This window comes from Rhinopithecus roxellana, chromosome 15 (assembly GCF_007565055.1).
Source record: "Rhinopithecus roxellana isolate Shanxi Qingling chromosome 15, ASM756505v1, whole genome shotgun sequence".
Classification (NCBI taxonomy): Eukaryota; Metazoa; Chordata; class Mammalia; order Primates; family Cercopithecidae; genus Rhinopithecus; species Rhinopithecus roxellana.
In genome coordinates, this window is record NC_044563.1 from 92,596,855 (window position 1) to 92,623,369 (window position 26,515).

General features: G+C 44.0%; 1 protein-coding gene across 8 annotated transcripts in view; it reads left to right on the forward strand.

Moving 5' to 3' along the window:
- The first annotated feature begins 3,321 nt into the window (after positions 1–3,321).
- Positions 3,322–26,515, forward strand: part of TEAD1 (TEA domain transcription factor 1) — a 278,487-nt gene continuing 255,293 nt past the window's right edge. For 5 of the 8 annotated variants that reach the window (XM_030918359.1, XM_030918358.1, XM_030918361.1 and 2 more), the window contains exon 1: positions 3,629–3,736. The gene's annotated coding sequence lies outside the window, so the exon portion shown is untranslated. Of the gene's footprint in view, positions 3,737–4,353; positions 4,519–26,515 lie in introns of all 8 variants that reach the window. The other 3 variants (XM_030918357.1, XM_030918360.1, XM_030918362.1) reach the window with 2 other exon arrangements.

Here is a 26,515-nt window from a genome sequence, read left to right on the forward strand (position 1 = left end):
TCCTTTCTAGCTTCAGGCTGACTTGGAGTTTGTCTCAGCATGATTTGTAACCACTAAGTGGACCACTGTTTCAGTTTCTTTCTTGGTAAGAACTAGTGGGGGAAACAAAGCCTTTTGTATCATTAGTGATAGACATGATTGTTACATCTCCAGGTAGGTCACCCCTGTGGACGTGGATCTTCCGCCTTCATTGTAGTGGGCAGCTCAGTGGGAGGCTAAGAGCATGAAATCTGGAGCTGGATTGCCCAAGTTTGAATCTTTGCTTTGCACTTATTAAATATGTGACCCTGATCTAGTTATTTCCTCTCTCTAGTCCTTGGCTCGTTCATCTATAAAATGAGACTAATAACAGTACCTACCTCATAGGGTGGCTGTGGGGATCAAATGAGGTAATACCCGGAAAGTACTTAGATCAGTGCGTGGCATTCCACTGCTTTGATTTATATTCATTTCAGCTTTGGTGACAGTAGAGGTCAGGGGTTATGAATACAGGTTATAAACATGAGTCAGAATGAATTCAGGTTCTGACTCTACTCTCTTCTGGCTATGTGACCATGGACAAGTCATATAACCTCCCTAACATCTCAGTTTTTCCCTTGTGTAAACTGGGGGTACTAATTACTACTTTACACAGGTGCTGTGAAAACTAATTGAGATGGTCAATGTAAAATGCCAAGTGCTAAGCATGGATGTAGTATATGGTATCTGTTGTCATTTTAGCAGGTTGCAGTTAATGTTCCTGCCCTTAGATGCTGGGGCCCTAAATCCATGCACTGGTCCTATGCATTGATCAAGGTGGCTGAGAAGAGTGAAAACATTTGGAAGAGTGGAGAGATGATAATAACAACGAGAGTCACTTCCCATTTGTGTGTATGTCCCGGGCAGGGCATACTTAGCTGCATGAGACCCAGACCATTTTCCAGGGGCTCAGATAGGTAGGCATCACCAGTAATACACATATGCTGGTAACCAACAGAATACAAGAAGCATATCTGGGGCAAGTAGCTTCAAGGGTCCTAGAGAGGAAATATTCAGTTTAGCAGTCTTCCCGGAGGAAGAGGTTTTTAAGGTGAGTCTAAAAAAATATACACACAGAAGTTGGAGAAAATCTGGTCAAAAAGTCACATCATGTCATAAAGTACTTTGGATCCTAGACCAAGGAATTTTTCCTTAATTCAGTATGGAACGGGGAGATACTGTATTGCAAAGTGGCTATAAGACATGAACTAATCTGAAAGGTGCTCAGGCATACTGGGCCAACAAAGAGTGGTTTAGAAACCCTACTAACTGGTTGGCACTGCCATCGAAATTTATCTGGTGCTTTTAGAAGATGAGATTTGGAGAGAGATATGCCTAGTACAGTTTTAATGCCAAATTATTTATGTGTTTTCTAACACATTTCCAAAAACCAGTGCCAAGGTAGTTGGGTTCATTATTGTGAACCTCACTGTATTACCTTATCATTGCCTATGAATTAGAAATAAAATGCACTTGTACTTGACTGTGGTGGTACCTACACAAGTCAGCAAATTGCATAGACCTAAATACAGGCATGTACAAATACGTACAGGTAAGACCGGCGAAATCTGAATAAGATGGGTGGATTGTATCAATGTCAATATCCCAATTATGATACTGTATTAGAGTTTTGGAAGACATTACCAGTGGGGAGAATTGGGCAAAGTGAACAAATGATTTATTATTATCATTATTTTTTACAACTGCCTCTTACTCAGATTACTTCAAGAGTTGCAATTAAAAATGTATTTATAAGACTGGGTTCTGTGGCTCGCTTTTGTAATCCCAGCACTTCAGGAAGCTGAGGCAGGAGGATAGCTTGAGCCCGGGAGTCTAAGACCAGCCTGGGCAGCATGGTGAAACTCCATCTCTACAAAAAAATTTTAAAAATTAGCTAGGCGTGGTGGTGCGTGCCTGTAGTTCCAGCTACTTGGGAGGCTGAGAAGGGAGGATGGCTTGATTCCAGGGAGTCGAGGCTTCAGTGAGCCCAGCATGCACTCCAGCCTGGGCGACAGAGCAAGATCCTGTCTCCAAAAATAAAATTAAATAAATGATAAAAATAAAAATAAAGAAAAAAAAGAAAAAGAAGGAAAACAATGTATTAGTAAAAGTTATGTTTTGTAGAAATGCGTTGCAGTAAGTCACAGTTCAGTCTCCTCAGTTACCCATATATAGGGATACAGGGATTCCTCGGGCACAAAATACGTTGTTATTTAATCCGGAGGCCTCAGCTGGAAGAGAGAACCAAGTGCCTAGAAGGAATGAGGCCACTGTACAGGAATTGCTTTGCAGTTTATTGATAAATAATTATAACAACCACCCGAAACTTTAGACGGTTTCTGTCCCCAGTGGGTCGACTTCACCCCTTTTCTGACTTACCGACTGGGTCTCTGTCACTTTTGCGTCACTACCTCCAATGGCAGGGTTAAAATTATTCTTTTATTATTGAAATGAAGTTTCTCAATAAAGAAAGGGCTAACTTAAAGTCGCCGGATGCAGCGTTTTAAAGTTTAGGAAGTTACTTTTGAAAAGTACAACCGGCAGAGACGAGTGAACTTAGTTTTTTAAGTGACTTGCAGAAGACCGTGCTGGCAGGGCAGGTTTATTATCAACTCTGTAATTATCGCTCTTTGCTAGGCTAAAGGTTTTCCTTTCCCAACAGTAAGACAGATTTCACTTGAGTGAGATCTGTGAACTTTTATAAAAGTGAAAGGGAAGAGGAGAAGAAATGGCAGGCTGGGAATCTGGCCCGGAGACGAGACGGCGTCCACCGCGCTCCAGAGCAACAATCTGAATCACCAGTAAGGAAACTTCTCTTCCCCACACTTGCAGACTTCAGTGAGTCCGGGAGCACTCAACGCAGCAACCCGCGTTTCCGCGTCCCGGATTAGGGAAACTGAGGCACGGCAGGCACGCCGCGCGCAACTCCGGCCTCGGCGCCTGTCCCCTTAAAGGAACCCAGGCTTCCAGAGTCCCTCGCGCGAGCGCAGGCACTTGCAAGCCGCGCTACTCCCGTCCGCCCCGCCCCACCCCGGCTCGGGACAAAGCCCGGAGCCCGCGCCGGGAGACGGAGGGCGGTTCCCGCGCGAGCCACGCTCCTCCGTGGGCGCGAGACTCCGCCCAGCTGCGGAGAGCCCGCGCTCCAACGGCGAAGCGACCGCGCCAGCCCGCCCCGATTCCCCATGACGTCACCGGCGGCGGCAAGCCCCGCCTCCGGCCCCGGGCCGCAGGCCGCATGACGTCACCGAGGCCCCACCCCTCCGGAGCGAGTTCGGTCCTGGCGTTCATTTCATTCCTGTCCTCATTCCGAACATTCTTAGCATCGCTCGCGCCGCGCTGCGCCGCCCGAGCCGAGCCGAGCCTCTGCTGCCGCCGCCGCGGCCCCGCCGCCCGCCGCGGGCGCCCACCAAGCACTTTGCAGACTCGCTTCCACCCCGCGGGCCATTCCGCGCGGCGGGGCCCGGGCCCGGGGCGGCCGCGTCCAGGGACAGGCCATGCAGTGACGCCCCCCCACCCCTCCACCTTTGCCCGGAGCGCGGGCAGCAGCCCAGCGCGCCCAGCCGGCCCCGGGGCAGGAGCGGTGCTAGGCAGGGGTGGGGTGGCCGGGCCCGGGGACCGGGAGCCGGGGAGGGAGCCGGACACCGAGCAGAGGGCGGGGGAAGCGGCGCCGAAGTTTGCCTCGGACTCGCCGGGCGCTGCGGCGGCTCCCTGGGCCGAGGTAAGTTGGCGCGCGGGGCGGATGCTGGGGTGCTGGGGTGCTGGGGGCGCACGGGGCGGCGGGGGGCAGGCGGCGCGTCCTTCGCGGGCCGCTCTTTCTTTGCGGGCTCTGCTTTGTGTGCGACGGCGGGCGGGCACGCGGAGGGCCGCGGCCGGGCCCCCACACCCGCCTCCCCGCGCCCCCTCCGAGGTGAGCGGCGGGGCGCCGCCGCGCGACTTGCCAGGACGCCAAGTTGGGCCGCGCGGCTGGGATCCCGCGCTGCAACAGGCGGCCCCCGGCGGCGGTCCTGGAGGCGCCCGGCCGGCCGCGCCGCGCCCCCCGCGCGCCCCCTCTCCTGCCGCCTGCACGCGCACACACGAACACACCCTTGGGCGCCTTGCACGGGGTGCGCTGGGGAGCCAGAAGTTCGGAGCGAGCGCGGGCGGGCAGAGCCGCCGCCGCCGCCGGCGCCGCCTCGGAGCCAGGAGCCGGCCCGGACCCCCCTGCTTTCGCCGCCTTCCCCCGGCGCCGGGGACCCCTGAGGCCGGCCCGGGTCTGCGCCGACTTGTGCCGCTGGCCGGGGGTTCGCTCGTTCTCAAAGATGAAAAAGGGCACGGTCGTCTTTGCCGCTTCTCCAGGACTGGTGCTGCCGCCGCCGCCGCCGCCGCCGCCGCTGCTTCATTGCACATTCAAGTGGAAAATTTTCAGGAGTCAGCAGAAACATTGTGTCCAAAAAAGACTGAGTCGCAGTTACCACCAAACCCAGGAGGAGACTCTCCCTGGAAAACTTCCCTTCCCTTTCGGTAGGAAATACTGGGGGATTTGTTTGTTTATTGGAAGAGAAATGATCCCCAGGAGGGGAGAAAATCTGGGTACACTTCTAGTCTTTGTTCGTAACATCAACACTTGTTTTCAAAAGTCTAGAGTCCCGCTTTAAATAAAGTTCAACTTCTGTGACTTTTCTTTTTTAAAAAAATAACGTTTGTATTTTTTTTAAAAAGCAATGTTTTTAATGAGTTGAAAACAATGGGGGCTCACACCTCCCCTCTCATGAAAATAAATGAAATCCAGATCAGAATTTTCTTTGCCTTTTTTAAAAGATTTATTTAAAGTTGGATAGTGTCACTATATAAAAATATTTATAAAACAATGAAATACCAGCCACCAGCGTTTCTCAGGAGGCTTGTTAACTTCTCAGAAGCAAGTGGCTTCCTGTGATTTGCAGAAATGAAAATTGACCTCAGTGAGCCCTGGAAACTTAGAGACAGATGATGTTCCAGGAGCAGGGAATATAAAAAGGCCATGTTTAAAAACAGTGCCTTGGAAGGAGCCCAGGTCTTGGGACAGAAAGGTCTGTTAAGCCTGCCACATTTCAAAATAGTAAAAAGAAATATTACTACACGTAATGCAAAGGAGCAGAACATTATCAATTCACAACAACCACAGGTTTCTTTCTCCCCGCTTTCCACCTTGATTGTTTTTGGAAGTTCGGGTGGTCTGATGGCTTGGGGTGCGCTGGGTGCCTGCAGTGGTTACCTGAGTAGACACATCCCTCCCTTCAGGGAGATGTAATCCACTGTGTAGTCACAGCCGCGAGTGGGCTCCTTTTTCTTCAGGCTGCAGTGAATCTTGCTGGTCTCCTAGGGATAGGGGCTTCTCTGAGGCACAGACTGGGGAACAGTCTTCAGGCTATGCCCGGTGCTTCACCCTTTCACTGTTGGGTTTGTGCCCCCCTTCTGTAAACAGCAGGGTCTTTGGGCCCAAGCATATCTGAATGCTTATAAGGACTAGACTTAAATCCAACTTCTTTACGAATCTTTTCCTTTTTAGAAGGAAATAGTAGAACTAATTACAGAGTGACTCAGGAAAGACAAATGGATTCGTTGAACCTTTGTCAGTGGTGAGGTTTTGAATTGTATTTTTGGGGAAAGGCTTATTTTTCTAATCTCACTGTTTCCATAAATGGGCACAGATATTTTTGTTTAGTGTTTCTTTGTATGTGCAACTCTGTGTTGAACTCTCAGGTTTCAGGTTTTAAACAGTTAACAATTCTTTTATTTATTGTTGGTATAAAAAAATGAACTGATAAGCTATATCCATTACGGGTTCTTGCTGATGGTATCAAAGTGCCAAGGTAGACTATTTTATTTTTACTTTAATGGTAAATATTATTTGATCTGCAGTTTTAGGGGAATATTAGAACTTTTTTTTAAAAACAAGCTTGAAACAAAACCAGTATGATACTTTACCTTGACAATAGGGGTAAAGAAAATTATAGGAAAGAATCTTTGTGTAAATTCCTCCTCTGTGTGATCCTTTATAAAGTAATGAACTCCGGGGAACATGCATGAGAGAGATTATTGGAAGGTTGGAGGGTTTTTTTTTCTTTTCTTTTCCCAAAACAAAAACCAGGACTCACCATGACATACACTTAATGACATTTAATTTAAAGGGGGAGGACATCCCAATTTAGTTTGAGCCAGACTGATAGGAATTTCTCACCGAGAGGCTTTTTCTTGCCTTGTGGTACAATGTGTGCCCAGGCCCCAGCAGCAAACTAATTACACATAAGGGCGGGATTGGGAGGGCAGCCTTGGGGGAGTCGGCTTCCTCCTCCCTTTCCCATTTCCTCTCTCCCCCCACTTACTTGATACAGCAGGAATTATATATTGGTATACTCACTTGGGAGATTGGAGTCCCCTTTTATTTAGAAAAAGAACAAATAAGTCATAAGGAAACAAATGTTCGAGTTTTTTTTCCCTGCTTGAGCTTCAGCAGTTTATAAAGAATTTTGTGTTTTGTTGGTTCTTAGAATACAGAGCAGCGATTATGAGGGCATTTCTTAATGGGAACATTTGGGAAGAATATACTTTTATCATTGGGGTTTAGATTGTATTTGTTGTTACATATTCAACAGAAGAGTATGTAATACGAACAGTTTAAAGCATGTAGATCCCAAATGTTAAATAGACTTTTGAAGAAATGAACTATAACATTAACAATATTTTAAGGTTGGTTAAGGTTGGTTGCTTCAGAAATGGATTGATCTGTCATACATGGTGGTCATACAAGAGCCTGGGCATTTGTAGGATTACTTTTCTCTGTAATCCCATGTGTTATGTGTTAATTATGAGCATAATTATGCTGCCTGCAAATGGAAATTGTGGTGTCTTATCACTCAGGGTTGGTGCAAATAACTGTATGTATGATCTGGTGGACTTAAAAATTACCATATTCACATACAGTAGTTGGATAACACTTTTAAGCTCCATTTGAGGCACTTTTTCTTGTACCCAGTAAAGAGATTGTGAAAGGAAAAATAAATAAATAAATATGAAAGCTGTGTTTAGAGGCTGAATCTGTTTAGTGGTAAAACTTTAGGTTCTGTTTTCTCCAAAGAGTGAAGAATGTGGCCAAAACAAGTGTCCAGATTTCTCTGTAGAACTGCAAGAAAATCCAAGCCAACCTTGCTGTTTTTAAATGTGAGCATTACAGCTTCCCCTTTGGAGTTCAGTGACTGGAACTGCAAACTGCTAATGTCCAACTTTTGAACTCAGCCAGAAAAATACATTGTAAGCTTATTGCCCTTTGACAAACCTAGGCTGTGCTGCTGCTGGGCTGCTTGGGGACTGATTGATGGCTGGCATAATCTTTTATAGCTACATGGTGCTTTTTATTTTATAATAAGGCATAGATTACCTTGTGGTATTAATATTTAAGTTGCATCTAGAGTTGTGTTTAAACCACATCAGTGATATATTTTATTCTTTCATATTCATAAAAGTGATGAAATGAGGTAATTCAAGTCTATCCTAAGCACTTCATATTTCAGCACTATCCAACTTTAAATAAATCTTTTCAGACACCTTATTTAGACATTGTTGTATTGCAATTAATGTATACCTCTGAAATCGGAAGTTCTAGGGCTTCCCTCTTCTTGGGATAGTTTGTGGAATGCTAGTGTATTTGGATCTAAATATTTGGAGTGTTTTTCTGTGGGTTTTTATTTTTTGTTTCAAAACTGTGAACTCTTGAGTGTCCTCAGTCTGTAAGATTCTCATTATGAGCTTCGTGGTTCATATTTGAATTTGGAGTTGAAATTTGACCGTTTTTTCAAATACATTCCAGTTTTGTAGTGGTACAGAATAGGGTAGCTTTGAAATATGTATTTTATTTTAGTCAAAGTAAAAATGGGTTGCCCTGGTGGGTGGATTTTCAGGATGATGTTTCTTACAAGGGTAGGTTACTCTTAGCTTTTAAATTCTCCTTGGGTCCACTGACTTTTTGCATAGTTGAGAGGATTCTCAAAAAAATAGTTTCTAATAGTCCAGGAGTCTTGGCTAACTGTGAAACTCACTTGTTTCCTCCTCTTGATTGGACAATGGTGGTGGTGGTGGTGGTGGTGGTGGTGGTGGTGGTGGTGGTGAGTAGGGGGAAGGTCCTCATAAAAAGCTATCTTTTTTCTGTGTTTGTGGCCAAGGGAAGGGTGTGTTGCACGCGCTACGGCCACCCCACTCCTTCTTTAAAACTGGTCTTTACCACCCAAATGCAATGCTTTTTATCCTTTTTCGTGATTCACATTTGTTTTGAAGGCTCTGTTCTAGGATTTCATTAGTAGTTTTAATTTGCAGGCATGGGACCCTGGAAAATGGGTTTAAAAGAAAAAGCTGGCTTATTGATGAGTAAGTTAAGCATCCGTCATCTCTAGTGGGAAATTCTGGTTGCTTTTAGGCATCTTACAAGTTTAGATGTATGTGTAAAGTGACTGAAACACCCTTGACTGGGAATATACAACACTGTTGTTCTTACTGATACGTAAACTGAAAAACTGCCGCTAATGGTGGGAAATGTTAATTATGTGAGAACATATTGAACTTATATTCTCTGGCATGAACTTTTTAAAAAAAATGCATCGACTGTGCTGCTTTTTTTTTTTTTAATAGGCACAGCTTTCTAATTATCATAATTCAGTTCAGCTCTGCTCTTGGATGGTGTTCAAGTGCAATCTCAATTTAACTTGAAAGGGGATTTTTTTTTTAAACTTGGAATGTTGAAGAAAATTTGAAAAGTTCATCCAAGAATGTTGTCTGCTTAGGTGTGAGTAAATCTAGGGGAATGAAATGAGTGCCTTTCTGTAATAGTTCAATAGATCTGAATATTAAGAAAGAGATTTTTTTGGCTTTGCTTTCTATCCAAGCATTTTTGTATAAACTGATGCTACACACTGCTGAGTTCTCTTTGAAAACCAGTGTTTTTCTAATAGATAGTAAACTAAATAAATGAATATTTTATTACCATCTGCAAAAATGGGAAAGTCTTTTAAGAGAGTAGAAATACAAAATTGTTATGAATTTATTTGACAGAAATCACTGTTAATCTTTTATACCAGCCAAGCCTTTAGAAGGTAATTGCTTTTTCTGCTCCTTCTTTACTCTGTGACTTGATGGCATTTTGTGAAGGGAGTCATCTTTGACAGCGTTCATCCCAGTGTCGGTATCCTTTAATTTTTCTCCAACTTTAATAGCTTTTCAAAGAAAAAAAACTAAATGAAGCCCAAGCGCCAAATCCTCCGGGAATCAATTTTAATTGTAAGAAAGAACAACTTAGATGGGCCTTCTGACTTTCGTCCAGCCTGACACCTTCTGCTGAAATGCAGAGAGCCCATGGAAACCAAATGACTTCATTTGCTCTGGCACTTAAGAACCGAATTCACTTCCGTGGTGGTGAAATAAAAGGAGCCAAGTGTTTTAAATAGCCACTCCCCGAGGCCCGCCCGCCCGAGCCTGTTGAGAAAAGCGCATTGTCTGCTTACAGCTCTAGCTGGGAGCCTGCCTGGTTTGCCCTTCCCCACCGGGCAGCTCCATTTCTGAAGTTGACATCTGGTTTTCTCTCTGTTCACCTGATCTATCCCCGTACACGCGCTCACATGCAGTGTGCACGCATGCATTCTGCAGGTAACAGGGATTTGTGACATTAAGTATGTGTGTCTTTCAAATCCCTACTGGGATAGGGGGAGGAACAAAGCTAATGGCACAAAATAAAATGTAAACACAGTAGCTACCCCACATGCCGCCGCTGCTGGGTTTCTGTCCGATGGTGCTTTGTGGGTAGGCGTGCCTATTGTTATGGCAGCAACAGGCGGCAGAACTTGGGGCACCATATGGCGGATGTGGGCCTCAGATAAGCTGTCTGGTAATTTAGCTTATCAATAGCATTTTGATATGCTTCATTTTCAGATCACCCATTACTGTGGCTGGGGGTGTCTTGGGGGCTAACTGATTGTGAAATCATTGTGAGTGGATGCTTCCTTTGGTGGAATCTCTTCCAATCCTTTCTCCCTGGCTGCCTTTTCATCTCAAAGCCTTTGAGAGACAGTGCTGGTTAGAGTTAGAGCTCCATTAGCTGAAGAAACCATCGGCCCCATCTTGAAATGCTGGGCACTTAGAAGACCTTGTCATGTATTGTCATTGAGAGAAAAACAGAAAACAGATACTTAATAACGTTTCATATTGTCCGAGCCAAGAAATTCTCTTAATTCAAAGTTGCTTTTGCTTTAAATTTTGGAGTAAGTTTGATACTGTTTTCTAATTTTGATGAAAGGTTTCTACTTTTGTTATGCATTCAGAATACTCCCTAATTTCTTTTCACCTTTAGATTTTACCTTAGCTGTAAAATACAAACATTATTACCATTTATATAACTTGAAATCAGGGAATGTGCCGTTTGTAATTTGGAGGCAAGAAGCGGCTTCCTTCATGCCTAGAAATTGTGAAAGTGGAAAATGCTTCCAGAACACCACTCAAGTGTCCAGTGAAGCTGAAGCAAAACTAAAATCTCCCCTACTCATGAATTGGTAGGGGAGCTCGTGTCTCAGCTGGAGCCAGCTCAGGGAATCTGCACTTAGTAGCTGGCTCAGTGGAAGTGTGAGGGTGTGCATGACCATGTGCTCATTACCTGTGTGACCCTCATTCACCACAAACTTGTGTCCCTGATATGTGGCAGGCATGGGGGCAGCTAGGGCTAGGCTGCCTGCATGTTCTCACTCACCTTTCCAGGCCCTGCACCTTTTCTCACATTTTGCCTTTTGGGTTTGCAATTCAGGGCACATGGATCCATTTACATGGCTAATTGAGGATGGTTTTGACTGAAACCCAGCTCAGCCTCTTTCTGTTCCTGCTCCAGGAAGCTTCTGCCACATCAGTGGTTCCCACCTTAGCATGTGCACTGCAGCCTCCATGGAGCTTTTACAGCCTGGGCACCACCTGTGAAGGCTTAGGAGGGTTGTGGTAGGTGCAGTGTGTCTGTATTTCTGAAAGGCCCCATCATAGTATCCGCTCCGGGCTGGGAACCATTGATCTAGATATTCTAATTTTTATCTGCAGATAGAATCAGGTTAAATTTGACCACCTCCGATTCTGAATGTGATTTTCTTCCCTCTATATTTGTGAGACGGTGTACCTAGGAACATAGGCTGAATCTTTATGGAATTGACTAAGATGTTCATCATTGGTTTTAAAGATAAGCCTGCACAAAACTGAGGTCTTACTTTTCTATTCAGGGGAAGCAATAAAATGAACCAGAACTACCTTCTCTGTGCTCGGCATTCATCTGTTACTTCTTGGGAGTGTAGCACTTGTTTCCAGATGTGATTGTAGAGGTGTGTGTCATGCTTACTGGTGAGGGGCTTGAGAATGGAGTTCTGTCTGGCTGCTTGTAGAGGTTTTGCTTTTTGAGTAGCAGGGATGCTCCTAGAGGTCTTTGGGTGGTATGCCTGGTTTTGGAAAATGAGGGGACAGGAAGGGTGATCCTGATGGCTTTCTGGAGATGAACTGTGGATAAACCACCATGCTTTTCATTCTTTCCTTCCGTGTCTCTTGCCTTCACCTTGGGCACTTTGAAATCCAAATGCTCCTGGTTTTCATGCAGCTACTACTTGCCACTGAGCGTTTAAACATTTATGGGTGCTACTGTGTGCCAGGGATTTAGTGATTAGGAAGAGGTGGCTAATGAACAGCGATCAGTAAAACTCCCCTGCCTGGCAGAGTTTACAGTTTAGCAAGGAAAGCAGGCATGTAAAGAGGTCATGGTAATCCAGTAGGAAAGTCGTGTGTATGGTATTTTGTGAGTTCCAAGGTGCACATTTTTAACTTGCTTGAACATTTTTGAAATTGGGATGTGTTTGACAATCATGGCTGGCCAGGTGGTGGTAATGACCCTTGATGTTGGATACGCTCACCAAAGCCTGTGGAGTGAATGCAGTGGACAGGAAGGAAATCCCAGAGTCAGTGGTGAGCATTCCTAAGAATACCCTTGTTACGGAGGGTGATATTGTGTGGACACTGATCTCTCTGAGAAGTTACTTTAGCTTATGTTAACCTGATTTATTTAGCTTTTATTTTCCTTTTTATGTATGCACAAGATTGATAGTAAAAAGTTTCAACATGTATAAAATAATTCCAAGTGATAAGCATTGTGACATAATTTGTTTCACAGTAGTACGTCTGAAATAAAATCCTGCTACATCTTACTGGCAGTGGTGTCTTAGGGTTAGTGAAATGTTGAAAGAACACGTTTGCATCTCTAGTCCTAAGGATCTGGGAGGTTATACATTATCGATGGTTGTTGCCTTGAGAGTTGCTTTGAGGGAGTGGGGTTTTTTACATGTTTATATTTTTTAGGAGCATGGATTTCCTTATGTAACATCAGAATAAAGGGGAAACACACTCACTGGGGTAAGCCCTCATTATATATCCAAAGAGCTGTGTTTCTTGTGGTAGGAACTGAGGAGGGCTTTTGGAGGAAGTGATGTTGGAGTTGGGCTTTGAAGGAACAGGGGGAATTTTTTTCCAGATGCCGTTTTGTGGGGTGAGTTGGGAGTAGGTTGTTAGAAAATAAACAAACCTTGTGAAATATTCTCCTGAGTAATGAACTTAACTGTCACATATTGATAGGTTTGTTGCTGATAATGGGCTACTACAGATTTGAAACTTGGCTGTGAGGAATTAATAGAAAGGAGTAGGAGTGGGGAACTGATTGACATGAACAGTGGGCTGTTTCCTGATTTTGGTTTGGAAAAAGACAGGATAATGTGGGTTCAAAATTACAGATTTGGAGTTGGACATACCTTGGCTCAGCTACTTGCTAGTATGGCCTTGGACAATTTACTTGTTCTCTGCAAGCCTCGGTGTTCCTGTCTATAAATTTTGATTGTGCCCATTATATACCAGACACATGGTATGGTAAATGCTCAGTAAATAGCAACTTAAAATGTTATGTTGCATAACAGATCTTGAAGGATTTTCTGCCAAGTCACCCTGGACAGTGAACCTTGAGGAACACCCAAGGCTGAGGCATTTACTTAGAAGAGCTGGATTCCTGGTCTCAGGCAAACAGATAGAAATCTAGGAGAGGCTGAGGCAAACCCATAAAGCCCTTGACCATTAATCACTTTGAACCACACTTCCCTTATTCATAAAGTGAAGGAAATCCATCAGTAAATACATAATATTTGAGGTCATTCCTTACCCAGTATGAATTAAATGGAAATGCTTCAAAAACTGATGGCATGGTGCAACTTCATCTGTCTAAAAGAAAACCTCTTCTTTAGCTTCTTGCTTGAAAGTCACACTCGTAACATTGCAAGGGTTGGGTTGTAAAAGTTCTTTTATAAGTGGTTGAATGGAACTCATCTTTTCATAGCGAAACAATGCTTAGGGTCTCCGGCCTTCTTGTAAAACCATTGCATAATCCCCACTGGGGTGCAGAGGGCATCCAGCTTCAGGTGCTGAGAAGAAAGGTACTTTTGCTGCCCTCATTACACCTCTTAATACCTGCTTAGGGCTTAGCTTCTCTGTGCCCGCAGTTTCCCCATCTGGAAAATGGGAATGATGTTATCTACTTGGAAGAGTTGGAGTAAAGTTTAGGTTAGGTAACTGCTGGCTCAGTAGGCTGGAGCTGCAAGTGTGGCTGCTGTTAAAACCCAGGCCATTCGTTTCTCCCAGTACTCCAGGCTCCAGAGATAAATATTTGCCGCTCTCCTAAGACTCGCTTCCTCTGGGACTTAAATATGACTCAAATTATTCACACTCATGTGAATGAATGGTTGCCCATCTCTTTAGCCAATGATGTTTGTGAATTCCAGTGCCTAACTCCAGGTACTTCCTGGGTGGATGAGCTGAGTTCCTTCTGGAAGCTGTTGATAGAACCTTGTGTTTTCAAAGTCAGCTGCTTTAAGCTGGTCTTGCTCTGCTCACATTCCCAGCTACACTTCTGGGTGTGTCAGTGTCCCTGTGTTTTTAGATGTGGGCCACTCCCGGTGACTGGTCTGAGCAGTTAAGATTGCTTTGTGTGAATCTGGGCCAGGGACCACCTGCATTTTATTGACATCTTTTTTTTTTTTTTTTTTTTTTTGAGACGGAGTCTCTCTCTGTCGCCCAGGCTGGAGTGCGGTGGCCGGATCTCGGCTCACTGCAAGCTCTGCCTCCCGGGTTTACGCCATTCTCCTGCCTCAGCCTCCCAAGTAGCTGGGACCACAGGCGCCGGCCACCTCGCCCGGCTAGTTTTTTTTGTATTTTTTAGTAGAGACGGGGTTTACACCGTATTAGCCAGGATGGTCTCGATCTCCTGACCTCGTGATCCGCCCGTCTCGGCCTCCCAAAGTGCTGGGATTACAGCCTCGGGCCACCGCGCCCGGCCTGACATCTTTTCCTATTGCCTCTTAAGCAGTGTATAGACGTGTGTGTTAATTAATCTGGTTTCCCAGTCTTTAAAAAAATTTAACAATTATTGAGGGAGGAGAATAGTCTGGTTAAGGAGAGAGACTTAGATTCAAGCAGGCTGATAGTGGATAAGGGGAGAAAAATAGGTTTAAGAGCACTTATTCACAACCCTGGGAGTCTACTAAAAGTACTGAATTACATACTTTAAAAGGGTGAACTTTATAGTATGTGAATCATATCTCATAAAGAAATAAAACCCTGGATCTAGTCACCACACAGAATAGCATCTTGTCATACCCCCAGCACTGTGGCTGTCCTGTTTTTAGGTGGTCAAGTGATTAAAAATTGATAATCAGACCTAATAAGAAGAGTTTACATTTCTGCCAGTTTGTTTGTTTTAGAGGGGAGCCAGGAAAAAACATACAGTTCCTTTCAAAGATAAACAGTAGTAATATTTAAAATAAAAGATTTTTTACTTCAGGAAGATTCAGTTTCAATAATGTGGAATGATGTGCTCCCTAATGATAAATGTTTACCATGTTAACCCATCCTTATGGATTATACTTTTAAACAATCCAGGAACTAAGTCATAAAGGATAAAGTGGGAGATCATGAAGAGGAAACACCTGGAAGGCATGGGAGGCCACAAATCAGTCATTGAATCTGATTTACAGATTGACTTAAGAATGGGAAAAAAACGGACCCAGAATCAGGTTAATGTGTACCTCAAGTTTCAGGCTCTGCTCTACCTAGCTTTTTTCTTAATTTTAACTTGGTCTTCCTTGTTCCTGTGTCCACCCACCAGATCTTGGCTGCCTTCCTCGTGGTTACTGTTGTGGCAGTTTTGCCTGTTTGTATTTTCTACAGGGCTACCCTTTATGGTTCCCCATGGCTGTGTACCTGTTTGCCTGGTATAGTCCTGGTTTATGTTGCTTGTCTTGGCATAATCCTTAAAGAACCCTCTTTTACTATCAGAATGTCCCAGTTTGGATGATAAATTATATGCTTGTTGTACTAACAGGAAACTGTCAGGGAAACTGGTAGACTAGACTTCTCTAAAATGGAGAGAAAATCCCGGGCAGGAGGGCTTTGTGGTGTCTTGGTATTGAGCTCATAACAGTATTACTCTTGAAGGATTGTCCCAGGCCATTTCTGAGGCCAGAGCTACAATAGAGGGGAATTTCAGGAAACAACTTTCCCTTCAAATCTGTGCTATTTCAACCAAATTGTTTCAAACCTTGTTCTTTTCTGTGGATGCATTCGTAAGTATTTTTTAAAAAATAATTCTCATCATTCATAGGAATGATTCAGCATTGGTTCATTTCCTTTTAGACCAACAAAGTTTAATTTAGAAAGAAGTTTTTTTTCAGTGGTATTCTGAAAGGTTGGTTTGTACTGTATGAAAATGGGGGATTTCAGATTATAGTTTAGAACCTGTGGTCTTGGCACTCTTGACATTCTTAGGTTTCAAACTCACTTACCTTTGTTCTTTGGGAGACTGTGTGATGATGTTCTATGATGCACCTAAATAGATAAGCCAGAGCACACTGAGTGGAATTTTAGAAATTTTAAAATAAATTTTTGTACTTTTACAACTTTGCCTAAAACCAAAAGTAATTGGAATGACACTGCTCAGTTCCTGGTGATTCTTTTGACACCACTGTTTAGTTATTTTGTGATGTGCCTTAGGCAGTGACTTCGGGCAGGAGTGGAGGTGTTCAGGCCAGTGTTCAGCTCTGGCCAAAACAATGGCATCTAGACTTTGCTGTTGAGAACTCTGCTAGAGAATTGTTACCTTGTTGGGGTGGTTCACTTGAGAGAAGGCATTTGAGGGTCCTGCAAGTGCTGGATCTTGGTCTCTCCACTTCTAGCTGGTGTGGAAGAAAGTCTTGGTTGGGAATGCTCTGCTATGACTCTTCCTGTGACCTTAGGTAAGTCACTTGAAAATCTTTGGTTTATTTTTCTGGGAAGATGATGCTGTACTGCCTCTTGCCCCTCTAGCTATTTTTGTGCTGGGCTTTTGATTAAAGAGAGAAAATGTGTGAGCCCTTAGGCAGAAAAGTCCTGGAGAACTGTTATCATACCATCCAGCTTCTGCCAGCTGCCCCATCACTGCCCATCACCTATCACAGGCTGAGCTGGTCACCTGGGTGGGAGGAGAGAAATTCACCCCATCTCAGCAGGTTCCTAAGCACTCCTGTTATCAAAAAGTGAAGTCAAGGTCATCTACCTAAACTGTATCCCCAGCATGAGGCCATTTCCATATCCAGGCCTTCAGGGTGGTAGACAGGTTTTGTGGAGGAGGAGCAGTACTGCTGAGTTCACTTTTAGTTGTGCTAATTCCTGGGCTTCTCGGATGGGAAGGGAAGGCTGACAGGCCGGGTTCTGTCTTAAGCCCATACGAGTTCCAGTTGTAGTTGAAGAAGCTGAAGCTCAGGGCAGGTTGAATGACCTCCCCAGCATCACACAGCTACACTCTGAAACCAGTTCTTTATCTGTGTGACTCCACAGTTGTCAGGCTAACAAAGAACTGCACATCAAGTCACCTGTCAGGTTTTCTTGTGACATTTGAAGGGAGTTAAGATAGATTGTGACATTGAAACAAAGGTAGTCTTCTCATTTACTGTATTTGCCCAGAAAAATGAGGACACAATACTTTTGTTTTCTTGGTGGCCCATTTTACTCCCTCTTCAATACAAACTTATGCCTAAGGTCTTGAAAAGTTGGGTGTGTCTCAGTTGAGCCTTTCAGAGGTTACTTATTCTACCCCGTTCACCTCTCTCCTGTGGTTTCAGTCCTTCAGGACTTTGGGGACCAGTACCCCTCACCCCCCCGTGACTGGTTATACTCACCATTGAGAGAGAGGGGGCAGGACTCCTTGGGGCCAGGCTAATCCAGACTGCTCTCTAGGTGGGTGTAGTGGGTAGCGGGGACTGCTGTAGTTTGGAAGCTTGGAACTGGACCTGCCAGTATATCTGGTTTTGCTTTGGAATGTGCTGTGTTGGCAGGCAGGCAGAATAAGTTAGCCCCCTCTACCACCCTGAAGGCCTGGATATGGAAATGGCCTCATGCTGGGGATACAGTTTAGGTAGATGACCTTGACTTCACTTTTTGATAACGGGAGTGCTTGGGAACCTGCTGAGATGGGGTGAATTTCTCTCCTCCCACCCAGGTGACCAGCTTAGCCTGTGATAGGTGATGGGCAGTGATGGGGCAGCTGGCAGAAGAGAGTTAACTGTGCTTGCCCAGAGCCCTTCATAATCAGGCCTCTGAAAAAGACACTGGGACTTTGAAATGGGGTTGTTTACAGGGTTGATATCCATCTTTGACACCTTGGTTGGTTTTTGGTGGGAGGCAGTGGGGCTGGTTGATACAATCTCTTCCTCCTGTCTACCTATTTCTGGTGTCTCTCAGCCAAAAGGTGTGTGATCACTGATTGCCAATTTTTAGGTATCTGTGCTCATGTCTTTCCCCCCTTCCAAACTTGCGTGTATCTTCTTAGTCTTCATGCATTTCTTAAATTCTTCCTAGGTACTTCTGCTGGCTGTTTTGGTGTTGCCCTAACTCTGTGCAGTTCTCACTAGTGCTTGGTGTATTTAGCAAAGTAGGCTGAAAGCATGGCTTGGAGGTCAGATCTTGGTTGCAGCTCCAGTTCTGCCTATTGGCTGTGTGATTTGGAGTAAGTGATTAACTCTCTCTGGGCTTCTTGTTTCCTCCTCTGCAAAGTGGAGAGAATAATAGTACTTCACATGTGAGTTTAAATGAAATATAGCAAATGACCCACTGCCAGGCTCTCTATTGGTTCGCCTAACCTACTGCGAATTCTCCTGCTTCTTCCGCTGTCTAGTTCTCTGTTCAGAGTCCTGAGGTTTTCCTTCCAGCTAACATGGGCTGGTCTGACTAGGGGTCATTTATTTGCCTTTTCATCTTCTTCCTTCGGGTTTAGTTTTAAGCTTTGCCCCAGCTTCCCCTCTTGCTGGATTTCCTGCTTTGTCGTTTTTCTGTTTTTTTTTTTTTTGTTTGTTTGTTTTTAAATTTTTGGTTTGTCAGGCTATTTCCCTTTAGTTTTCACATTTTCTGTTGTCTCTCCCTCCTCCCTGGAAAACACCCATCCACCCTTGCCCCCTCCACTTTTCACCCTCTCTTCTCTGCTCTTACCACTTTAAGATCTCAGAGACTCTACCCTGCAGTTTACTACATTTCACCAAAAATGGTCATCAGAAAAGCACCACTTTTGCTCTCTTTAACACTGGATTGAATCTGTTGGCTTATAGAGTTCCCAGCACTCTTGAGAGTTGTTACTATTTTGGAATAATGTAACTCATTCTCATCCTCATTAGGCTTATGAACTTGTGGAATGACACAGGTTTCCTTCACTTATCTGTTTGACCTTGGGCAACCTCTTTATCCTTCTGAACCACAGTTTCCTAACCCCTGAAATGGACATAGTAGTGCCTTCCTTATGGGTTATAGTGCAGGTTCAGTGAGGGTGAGCACAGTGCCGACTCGCAGAGAAGTGTCTCATAAATGTTAGCTGCCGCTGCTGTTTATGATTGTGACCACCATCATCCAGCATCTGTGAAGTAGAGTGCCAAGTACCTCTTCCGTAGCATCTGTCTCTCTTTTTGAAGGAGGGGGTCAGGAGCAGAATCTTATTTTTATTTTAGATTTTCAATGTCTTTGCTTTGGGAAAGTTTAGTATAGTAGAGGGCAATGAACCCCTGTGCACCCATTATCACCCAGCAGCAATCATCACCTCATGGCTATTCTTGTAAACTCCTGGCTCCTCTCCCACTAGATTATTTGGAAGCTATCCTAGTTGTCATACCATTTCGTCTGTAAATTAGTACGTATTTTAAAAATATGACTCTATTTTTAAAAAAACAACCAACTATGATACCATGATCACACCAGCACTTTAACCATTCCTTAATGTCGGCCGGGCACGGTAGCTCATGCCTGTAATCCCAGCACTTTGGGAGGCTGAGGTGGGCAGATCACGAGGTCAGGAGATCGAGACCATCCTCGTCAACATGGTGAAACCCCGTCTCTACTAAAAAATACAAAAAAAATTAACCAGGCGTGGTGGTGGGCACCTGTAGTCCCAGCTACTTGGGAGGCTGAGGCAGGAGAATGGTGTGAACTCGGGAGGCGTAACTTGCAGTAAACTGAGATCGTGCCCCTGCACTCCAGCCTGGGCAACAGAGTGAGACTTCATTTCAAAAAATAAAAATAAAAATAAAAAAAATAGTAAGTCCTTAATGTCAATTATCTAGTCACTGTTTGGATTTCTTTGATTGTCTCGTAAATGTTTTTTCACAGTTTGCTTGTTCAAATGAGGGTCCAAAACCAGATCAACAGGTTATATTTGGTTGCCGTATTTCTTAAAACTCTTTAAATCTCATCACCACCTTTCTTGTAATTAATTTGTTACAAAAGCCCCTGTATTTCTCTTCTAGACTTCCTCGTTCTGGATTTTGTAGTTGTATCTCCATCGTGCTGTGTATTTTATTCTCTTATCCTGTGTATTTTCTATAAATGGGAATTTAGATGTTGACATTTGATCTAATTCAGGTTTTTAAAAAAAAATTTTTTTTTGCAAATATTTCATAGCTAGTATTCTACCAGGAGGCACACAACGTACAGTGTCACTTTTTCTGTGATGCTAGTGCCATTGATTGATGATCTCTGCCTGTATCTATTATTTCATGTAGTTTTTGCAAACTGATGGTACTCTGATACTCTAGTTCTCTTTTTGGAGACAGATCTCACTCTGTCACCCAGATTAGAGTACAGTGGTGTGATCTCGGCTTGCCGTAGCCTTGACTTCCCGGGCTCAGGTGATCCTCTCACCTCAGCCTCCTAAATAACTGAGACTGTCGGTGCACCACCATGCCTGGCTAGTTTTTTAGTTTTTTTGTAGAGACAGGGTTTCATAACCCAGGCTGGTCTGGAATTCCTGGGCTCAAGCGATCTGCTCACCTCGGCTTCCCAAATTGCTGAGATTACGGGCATGAGCCATCCCACCCAACCCATTCCTTCTTTTATGGACAAAGTTTCTTTTATCAACTATATGGTTAACCTAGCGTATAATTTGTAAAGGAAAGATAGTTTTTCTGTTTGCATATTATTAGGCAATCACTGATTTTAAATTATCGAATGGGTTTCAGTCCATTGCAGTTCCTCCTCTTACTGACGCTCACATTGTTTCGTCTTGGGCCAGAGAGAATTTCTTTAGTTGGCTCCTGTGGCCTTTTGATGTGACCCTAATAATAGTCTTTTATAGTTTCCTTGCTGTCCAGTCTCTTGTATATTCTGGGAGATAGAATGAACCATTTCTGCAGAGTTTGGGTTCCTTTTCTTGAGAAATGGAATTTCCAGGCTATGATGTGTGTGCTAGGTTCTCTGCTTTTTTTCTCCTCCCACTCCTTCAGTTGAATAATCTGCTCACCTTTGGAAATGGATCCTGCCTGCCCTGTCAGCTCTAATCGTGGTAAAAGCTTTCCTTGCACTCTTGCTCATGCCTGGCCTCTTTGGCTCTCGTTTACCACTTTCATGCTTGTGCTTGTCATCTTGTCCTTTCCTTCCTTAAGAAAAAGACCAAGCTGAAGAATTATCATGGATGGTTTGTGGTTTGACTTGCCTCCTGAAGGCCAAAACTCATGTTAATGTAGGCTTCACAGAAGTCTTTAGTCATTGCCTTCATCATGTCTACCTGATAGTTTGTTGTATTCCTTGTTTACATAACAGGACGTGAGAGATTCCTTATCTTATTACCTCTGTGAGCCATTCAGGCGCAAGCTGTATTTCGATGATATTGTTGGGTGCATTTGTACTCATCTGTTTCAATAAATTTTGGTTGAATTAAACTTTGTACTTCTTCTCCAAAGTGTTTAAAATAGAATGTATTTAATGTCCTAGTCATTTGAAGAATTTATCACTAGTCTGTTATTTTCATAAGCTTAAATAAGTTAAAGATTTGTAGTTTTAGATATATTTATGCATTGGACCCCTAGTTGTAACATAGCTATTGTTTTACTGCTGTGGGCGTACAGCAGTAGGCCTGTAAGTCTAAGATGAGTGTTTTTTATTTAATAAGTCTGCTATTAAACTTATTTTTAGTATTGTAATTTCTGTCTTTGCTTCTTGGAAATTGTTTTATACCTGTGTTGGTGCATCATAGACTATGCACTTAGGCCAGCCCCCCCGAGTCGTCCCAGCAAAGCAGGGCTCATTTTAAAGACAAGCTCTAATGCTTTCTTCAGAGGTTCCATTCAGACCTACAGTTTTAGCTTCAGTAATACTTTTTTGTTTTGTTGGTGAAACAAAGCCGTATGCGTTCACAGTGCAGCCAACACAGTCTCACAACAGCACAAGTGAATAGTCCTGAAATTATCATCATTCTCCACGCCACTGAGAAATTAACCAGCATCCCGGCCTGGGAAATTTTGGATACACATTTAATGCCCCTCACCCACCACCCTGGCTTTTTTTTCTTTTTAAAGCCGCAAGCTTAATTTAATGGTTCCTCTGTATTAAAGGAAAGTACAGTATTGTAGGGGTTTATTCCCCCCCTTCCTCCATGGGCACTGAGAGTAGGGGGAAGAGCCCCGTAATTCACAAGGCAGGCCTCTGTGCCCCTCGGTAAAGTCAGTTTCACAAAGGGAATTTTCATTATGGTCCTGTGGCTCCCTAACATAGTGGAGGCTTCAGGAGGCAAGTGGTAAAAGCTACCAAAGAAAAAGCTGGACGGGAGCCACTGACGTCATGTCAGTAAATCTGCTGGAGGAGCCCAGCCATGCAGCGCCTGCCAGCCGGCCCCTGCACTTTGGCCTTGCCTGGTCAACTGTTCTTACTGCTTCCTCCACCCCCACCCCACAGAACAGCCTGTGTTTTTTGTGTTCTTTTTCCCCTTTTCCTTCTGTGCAACTGGGCTGTGTCGAAACCCATAAAGGCTTTTGAAAACCACCCCTACTGGTCCTGTGTTTAATGTCTTGTGTGGGGAGAGTGGGGAGAATCCAAAGATTGATGAATGAGGGAGGCTTTAAACCTTTTTTCTAGTGGGGACCTCTTTGTGATGAATAAATCCACGGGGAACATCATGCAAAGCAGCCAGAGGTGCGACCCCTGGTGCTTAGTACTTTCAAAGAACTTTGCTTTTAAGTCCTGGGCTGTGTGCATGTGTGTCCATGCGTGTGTGCATGCGCACAGTAAAGGAGAGAGAAGCCCAGTCAGCACATGGGTGGAAATACAGAATATCAGCCTTCCAGCAGAGGATGATTTAAGAGAATGAGTTCCAGTGCGAGTCCTTTATTACCCATTACTCATTGGTCAGCTCACTCTGAACTCTGGTTTGCAACTGGAACAGTTAAGTCTTAAGCTGCATGCTTCTGTACATCCTGGATATTTAGAGTCACAACCCCAGATGGGCCTGAATTAAAATATTGCTGTGCTAAATCTATTTTTACATCTAGGGGAATGACATCTAAAAATAAACCTTATCCCACCTGTTATCCACTTTTGGGAAGTTGAAATGCTGTTAAGTCGCAGCCCATGGATTAAGCTTTGATGATGGCTTCCCATGTGATGCCTGCATTCCACTTTTCCTGCCGTTGGCATGATGTTTTCATTGTTTCAGTAACTGTTGTCCTCCTGTTTATTTTGCTGTGAATATTCATTTGCAAATAAGAGTGAAGCATAGGTTCAGATTGGTTTTGATGTTCCTGAATCTTAGGGTCAGAAACATATTAAAAGCAGTATCTCATCCATGAATCATGAGATGAGTCAGTTCCTGAAACCACTACAAGCCTCATAGTTCTTGGCTACAAGCAAAGGCAGGAAATCCAGGCTTCAATAACTTCCTTTCCCAGTCCTGGCTATAGCCGCGTTGGTGGTTAGGTTCTGCTGCCTGCCTTTGTAAGCGGTAGGAAGATGTATGTCTGAGGAACAAAGGCACTTGAGTCAATTTACTGAAACTGTTTATAATTTGTGGTCTTGATCTGAATGTCAGGCTGCATTGGCACACCCTGCTCTGCTGTGCGGCCCGGCACAACTCAGCCACGAAAAGCGGCAGGCTGCGTCCAGGGAAGTGCCCCAGCAAACACATGGCAAGTATTTCAAGGGGCTTTAGTGTTCCAGTGAATCCTAAAACTTGGGGACATGCAAACGGACGCTAGGCAGAAAGCTCTGGATTCCATATGTATAATTGAAGTATCAACTCTTTGTTTGTTCTCCATTTGAGAGAAAGGAGAGAAAAAGGAGAGAGAAGGGAGAGAAAAAACTAACACATTTGCCAGCCTGCCAAGCCCTGGCCTGTCTCTTGCTTTGACTTGCAATTTACTTCCTTATATACAGGGTCCTTTTTTTTTTTCTTTTTTGGGGTTCCTTTTGCTGTGTTTCAGGCCAGTCTTCCTGACTTCAGAATCAGTTTTATAACTGTTTTATTAAATATTTTAAAGAGTAAGGGAGAAACACGAAGTTGTCTCCCAACATTGGGTCTGCTGTGACTCGTATTTATTTTTCTCCTTTATGAGCAGTGCCTACTGTGTGTATGTACCCAAGTCAGAACAGAGTCGAGTTGGTGTTTCTATGTGAGGTTGGGACTCACTGTTGCTTTATGCTTTACTTGTGAATTTATGAGCTTTTTCAATCTTGAAAAAAATTGAAATTGAGTGTGACTCATTTTCATTTATCAATTCTTTTTTTTTTTTTTTTTTTTTTTTTGAGACGGAGTCTCGCTCTGTCACCCGGGCTGGAGTGCTGTGGCCGGATCTCAGCTCACTGCAAGCTCCGCCTCCTGGGTTCACGCCATTCTCCTGCCTCAGCCTCCCGAGTAGCTGGGACTACAGGCGCCGCTACCTCGCCCGGCTAGTTTTTTGTAGTTTTTAGTAGAGACGGGGTTTCACCGTGTTAGCCAGGATGGTCTCGATCTCCTGACCTCGTGATCCGCCCGCCTCGGCCTCCCAAAGTGCTGGGATTACAGGCTTGAGCCACCGCGCCCGGCCTCATTTATCAATTCTTACATTCTTTTTCTACGCTAATTGGTGTTAGCTAGCTGTGGGATTTGAGAAAATGGGACTGAAATGAGACCCTTTCCCCCACTACTGTAGGTTTATGTGGAGTCATTGGAAGTTCTGATAGAAGTCTAAAAATAGCATGGGTAGACCAACCCTGTGAAAAGACACTGAGAAAGATGGAAAAGAATTTGAGATGATGAGCAGTTAGATATTGATGCTGCCTTTTAAATTGAGCTTATTTCCAATTCATAGCTGGCAATAGCTCAGAAAGGTCAAATTCTGTTTCAGCCTTTGTAAAGAGTAAAATAAAAGCAAATGCAAAACTTTGCCTGGCTTTTTAATCAAGTGTGGCTCATTCAGCGCACAGCCAGGCTGGCGAGTGCCACTTCCTTCTTGTCATTTGTATTTTGTGTTTGGGTAATTTTCTGTTCAACTTCAGGCCTCACTGAAAGGTTCTGATAAGCTGTTGAGAAAGTCAGGCTCATTTTGATTTTAGAGGCTTGACTGGGAGTCATAATTTCTGGCTGTGGTTCTCCAGATTTCAGGCTGGTACAAAAACTCCTTAGTCTTAGGTGCGTTTCTTTGGAAATCACTGTGAAAATTTATTACTCTTATTAACATGTTAATAGTCACTGTCTAAACTTGGAAGAGATTTTTCCTTACGTTGAGAGAGATGCAAATCCAATTATTTTTATTTGTCCTTCATTGATCTGAGAGTTAACTTCTTTTTCATGTAGATTTCAGGCTGGGATTAGAGACCAAATCGTGAATTGCTTATCGTCTCTGGACCGAGTTGTTCAGGGCCAGGGATTGATTCATTAATTAAAATCAATGTAAATGGATTTGTAAGCCTCCCGTAACAGATTATCCTATTAGCAGCCACCCAGAGCACAGCCCATGATCTGTGAGGAATGTTTGTTGCCTTAGGTGAAATGGACCCAGACTGATGGACTCTTTGGGGTTACTTTATGAAAAACCCAGTGGCTTTTGTAAGGAAGGGGGCCTCACTTAACCTTTACACTGAGCAGATATTTCCTATAGATGGCAGATTATTTTATTTTCTGAGCCTGCCCCAGAAGGCTTGAGTTCTGTTTGTGTGTTGTGTGAGTTTCTACTGTGCCTGCGTCTCCCCAGCCCTTGGTATTCATGCTGTCCAGGACCTCGCCATATTTTAGCCAGGTTCTGCCCCCTTTCAGGTGAGATTACTGCTAAGAACTCTTCTCTAAAGAAAAAAGGAGGAACCAGAAATACATTCCTATTTCATAGCAAGAAAGTGCTTTTCTCCTCCAACCCAAGCAAGCTACAAAGAAGACAGTTGCTTGTTATTTGAGGCTCTGACTGTACAGCTGTGCCTCCTTAGAGTGGTAAGAAGACAAGATGATACTTTTTGAAAAACTTTGTGGATTTAACAAAGGTCGGAGTTCATTCAGCGGCTGTCATTTGTGTGTTTTTTTGTTTTGTTTTTGTTTTGTAATTGTGTTGGACAGGTAGATACTTTCTATAGTAGGACCAGCTCACCCACCTTTTTTCTGTTTGGATCGAAGTGGGGATATCTGAGCCAAATTGAGTTAAAATCTGTCTCCTTTCTATTTTGGGATTGAGATAGCAATCCTAGTTTGTCTTTGATGCTCACACTGTAGTTCAGGGAGACCTTAACTAGGAAGTAGATGTTGGACTCATGGGTGTAGAGAAGTGTGGAATAAAGCCACTTTGCAGAGAGACAAGGAAGCACAGTTGTACTGAGGATGAGACGAGAGACCAGGGGAATAGTCTCATTTCCTGATGGTTTTCTGTTTCCCAGTTTTCATCTCTCGTGAGGGTTGGCTGCAGTTTCTGATTCAGGGGTCTTTTGATGGACACCTTGGCCTTATAATGAACTCGTATTCCCTTACCTTTTTTTCCTACCTTAGGTTAGTGGGAGTGGGTTTCTGTTAATTGAAACCAAATGGTGTTTGGCCGACTAGTTTGTTGGGAAATACGCCCTGTGTGGTGTTCTAGGGTGGCTCCGTTCAGCAAAGGCAGCTCCATTTGGTTGTGCGTGCCTTCTGCTTTGTCTGCCCTGCAGG